This window comes from Alosa sapidissima, chromosome 5, assembly GCF_018492685.1.
Source record: "Alosa sapidissima isolate fAloSap1 chromosome 5, fAloSap1.pri, whole genome shotgun sequence".
NCBI lineage: Eukaryota > Metazoa > Chordata > Actinopteri > Clupeiformes > Clupeidae > Alosa > Alosa sapidissima.
In genome coordinates, this window is record NC_055961.1 from 5125554 (window position 1) to 5130823 (window position 5270).

A 5270-nucleotide genomic window follows, 5' to 3' on the forward strand; every position below is an offset into this window, starting at 1 on the left:
TGAATAAATTCGTCTTTGTGTACCTGGACGACATCTTAATTTTCTCCAGAACTCTGTCCGAACACACCCGTCATGTCCAGCTGGTTCTTCGACGGCTCCTGGAGAACTCTCTCTATGTCAAGGCGGAGAAATGCGAGTTCCATGCTCAGACTGTGTCATTCCTGGGATACATCGTCGCTGAAGGCAATATCCAGATGGACCCCGCAAAGGTCTCGGCAGTTACCTCCTGGCCAGTTCCGGGGAATAGGAAGAAGCTGCAGCAATTCCTCGGTTTTGCCAATTTCTACCGGAAATTCATCCGGAACTACAGCTCCGTCGCCGCTCCCCTCACAGCTCTGACCAGCATCAAACACCCCTTTTTCTGGACCCCAGAGGCCAACACAGCCTTTCATACCCTCAAGGCCCGGTTCACCACTGCCCCCATCCTCCAGATGCCGGATTCAGACCGGCAGTTCGTTGTCGAGGTGGATGCCTCAGACGTGGGAGTCGGGGCCATACTCTCTCAACGGGCAGAGGAGGACAACAAGTTGCACCCCTGTGCATTTTTCTCTCGCCGGCTTTCACCTGCAGAGCGCAATTATGATGTTGGAAACCGTGAGCTGTTGGCTGTCAAGCTTGCCCTGGAGGAGTGGCGTCACTGGCTGGAGGGGTCCACAGTTCCGTTCCTGGTCTGGACCGATCACAAAAACCTCGAATACATCCGCAATGCCAAACGTCTTAACCCCAGACAGTCCCGCTGGGCCTTGTTTTTCACCAGATTCAACTTCACCCTGTCATACCGCCCAGGTTCTCGGAACACCAAGCCGGACGCTCTCTCCCGTCAGTTTCATAAGGATGACGCCCCTTCCCAGGAACCTGCATCAATTCTGCCTGATCCCTGCGTCGTAGCTGCCCTGACCTGGGATATCGAGGAGGAAATTCAAGAGGCCCTCCGTGACCATCCCAGTCCCAGTGCATGCCCAGACGGTCGTCTCTTCGTCCCAGATAATTTGAGGTCCCGGGTCATACAGTGGGGACACAACTCCCGCCTTGCCTGCCACCCGGGCTCCGCCCGCACCTGCCATCTCCTTGCCCAGCGCTTTTGGTGGTCGTCTTTGAGAAGGGATGTCCGAGAATTCGTCCGTGCCTGCCCCACCTGCAATCAGAACAAGTCCTCCACTCGGCCCCCCGCTGGTTTACTCCAGCCCTTGCCTGTGCCCACACGACCCTGGTCCCACGTCTCCTTGGACTTTGTAACTGGCCTCCCACCATCAGGTGGGATGACTGTCATTCTCACTGTGGTTGACCGGTTCAGCAAGATGGCACACTTCATTCCCCTCCCTAAACTGCCATCTGCCAGAGAGACTGCCCAGGCTGTTCTTGATCATGTCTTCCGTCTACACGGGCTGCCCAGGGATGTTGTCTCTGACCGAGGCCCGCAATTTACCTCTACATTCTGGAAGGAGTTCTGCCGTCTTCTAGGGGCCACAGTGAGTCTCACCTCTGGGTTCCACCCCCAGTCCAATGGTCAATCCGAGCGGGCAAACCAGGAGCTGGAGAAGGCGCTGCGGTGCATGGTTTCTCGCAAACCCCAGGCTTGGGCACAACAACTGATGTGGATAGAGTATGCTCACAACTCCCTCACCTGCTCTGCCACTGGTATGTCACCTTTCCAGTGTGTGTATGGCTACCAGCCCCCCCTGTTCCCCAGCCAGGAAGGAGATGTGTCCTGCCCGTCTGCCCTCGCCTATGCCCGCCGTTGCCGTCGTACCTGGTCACAAGCTCGTGCCACGCTACTCAAGTCAGCTGTCAGCTATGCCACTGGGGCTAACCGCCGAAGATCGCCGGCACCCGCCTACCGTGTTGGCCAGAAGGTGTGGCTGTCAGCCAAGGATCTCCCACTGCGGGTGGAATCGCGTAAACTGGCACCTCGATTCCTCGGCCCGTTCCCTATCCAGAGGGTCATCAGCCCAACCGCAGTCCGGCTCCAGTTGCCAACCTCCATGAGGATGCACCCTACTTTCCATGTTTCGAAAGTCAAGCCGACGCATGAAAGCCCGCTGGTCCCCGTGCCGCTTCCTCCTCCTCCTCCTCGCCTCGTTGACGGTGGGCTGGTGTACACCGTTCGACGCCTGCTTCGGTCCAGACGGCGAGGTAGGGGCCTCCAGTATCTCGTCGACTGGGAGGGCTATGGACCTGAGGAGAGAACCTGGGTGCCAGCCAGTCGGATTGTGGACCGGACACTCATCGCCGACTTCCACCGTCTGCATCCTGATCAACCTGCAATCCGTAGGGGCCGCCCCAGAGGGGTCCCTAACCGTCCTGCCCGCCCGGCTTCCTGTCATGTGCCTGACCCTGACCCTGTCTCGGTACCTGTCCCGTCTTCTGTCCACGACCCTCCAGCTCCCTCCGAGGATGAGGATGTTCACTCGGACCGCTCGGAGGAATTCTAGCCCTCCACCGGCTCCCCTCCGCCCTCCCGACGTGGTGTCACTCTTGGGGACTTCTGGGGCCGTCCCTTAGGGGGGGGGGTTCTGTCATGAGCTCTCTCTCTGCCTGGTAACACGTGCTGATTGAAGTCTGATGACCTCCACCTGTTCCTGCTCTGCTCTGCCTCACCCTCGTTACCTACCAGCTGCACTGCATTCACCACTCATCATGCCCTCTATATAAAGCCTTGCTTTTCAGTCCACACTTGTCAGATCGTCTGCAACCAGCACCAGTTACCTGCCTGTTTTTGAAAACGCCTCTGACTCTTTGCCTGTGATCCCGGACCCGCTCGACTACTTCTGTGTTCTCCAGCCCCGGTAATCTTGACCTGCCTTCCGTCCCTCTTCTACGAATACCGCCTAGTCCCTGACTGTACTGCTGCTTCGTTTCAATTGCTGTTGTGTGTGTGTTTCCCCCAGGACTTCCCGGATCATCCAGCTCCTGCCATCGCTGTTCGGCTACTGGGGGAACACACACACGCAGACTCTTGGAACTCCTGTACCCCCCCCGGAACCCCTGAAACCCCCTTAACCCCCAACCCTTAAATAAACTTTTGAACGTGACGCTTTTGTGGTCCTCGTCCTGTTTGGTGTCTGACAAGCTGCAATGATCTTTGGTCCAAAATTAGCAATCTAACTACTGAAAAAGGTAAAAACCTCATAGACAACACCATCTGGCTGATAAAAGTATTGTTATACTTACCCATGCACTGTATTTTGGTGATTATTGGTGATTCATAATTGTGGCACATGTGTTGAATGGTTAAAACAACAAGAAGAACAAAACATGTATTTCTTTATGAGAGATTTCCTTTTCTCAGAATGGATTTGCTTCCCTTAACTGTTGGACTTTTCCCTCATTGTTTTTATTGTGGGACTATGATAAATCACCAAAAACATGATTTTTGTATTACTCTTTTACTCAATTCAGCCAATAAATGTCATAAAGGCCATGTATAATATAGATTAGTGCATGCCATAAATTAGTGTTTTCAGCTTGTTTGAATGGTTACAAAAACATTGGAATTACTAAAGGCCAACTATTCTCAGAGATATTTTGACGTAAATATCCTATATCTGGACTGTGTAGTTATGGTCTGAGACTTTTTTTTGTTTTCATTGTAAACTCTGTCCACCAGATGTCACTAGCTCATCTCAACAAACCAGGCAAATCTCTTTTGGTGGTCCCTATAGGCAGCCAAGGCTCCGGAAACTGGAAACAAAGTGGGGGCAGCCTGTCCCTCAAACAAGAATGAAACCCTGTGTGGAGTTTCTCTGGGCATCCTGAAGAGAGGGGTGCTACAATACCTCTCTGGTGTGTTTCATATGGTCCTTGGTTAAATAATGTGCGTTGTTTTGGATAAAAGCATGTGTTAATAACTCTAAATAAAAACATAAACATAAACAAACGCAACTTCCTGCACCGTTGCTGACCTCACCTTTAAGCTAACAGACCTACAGGTTTACAATGGGGTAGAAACGCCTATTTCGTAACATAAACTGACTGTTACTGACACCTTGCAAATAACCTCAGACTTATTTTTGTGATTACAATAACTATAGGTCATTGGAATATACTGTGTCTATTTCTTAATAACCTTTACAAAACCTAAGCAAGAAAAGGGTAAACATAACATTAACGCAAATGTATGAAGACATTCTCAAAAATACTGCATTTCAGGAATTTCAGGAATAACATTTCACTCTAACATGTCCAAAATAAAAAACAGAAAGAAGAATATTGAGCATGACTTTATCCACTGTGAAGTTTTCCATACTTGAAATGTATGCAAAATATTGCATATTTTAGTAGATAACAGCTCATTGACACATTTATACATAACATTTCGGAAAACCTGCAATACAGAAAATGATTGACTTAATTTTGTGGGGATATCTATTAGTTAATATTTTTTAGTCTATTCAGCTGTAATATATCTGTGCATATGCATATAATTAACATACACAGGGTGGTAAAACACTCCAAGTACAATGCTATCACATATTTATTAATTCTAGAATGGTATACCTTGTCAAAAAGCAATGTGAGATGTATTATTATTCCCCCCGAATGGTTGACCAAAATTAGGGGGTCTGGCTCCAGGACTATAACCACTAGATGGCACTAAACAGCCTATGCTGAACTGTAACTAAAACCAGAGACTTTCTAATGAGGAGACACAGCACTCAAGAAATCCTCCATAGAAATGCATGGGGCTAGTTTGTAACATGTCTACACATATCCCACCCCTTCCTCGGCAAAACGTTGACATGTGAATACATTGAGCCAATCATATGGTGTGTTGTGAAGACATCGTGCCAATCATGTGTAGTGAGCACATGTGCAAGATTGGTGTCGTGAAGCCTTGCGCACGTGCATTTCTGCCGAATAGGATTCCCGATGAGTGCCCAAAAAGCGTTGCAATATGGCCGCCGGGTGGAGGGACTTGCCTAAAAGGACTTTGGTAAAACTGCCTGAGGCTGAACACTGTGATGCTCAGGCATAGACTACCTGTGATCCGTTCCCTCTGATGGCTGCATTAACATGAATTTGTGCCGGATGGTTTTTTGTTTTTTGTTTTAGCTTTGCTTCTTTGCATGTAACTGGATTGATTGATCGATTGATTGGTTGATTGATTGATCATTCATTTGTTCATTTAGTTATAGATAGATAGATAGATAGATAGATAGATAGATAGATAGAGATAGATATATAGATACTTTATTGATCCCCAAGGGGAAATTCAAGAAAAGTTATTTTAAATCAAGTTATTGCTTGATTAGTATCATGTAATGCTGCAT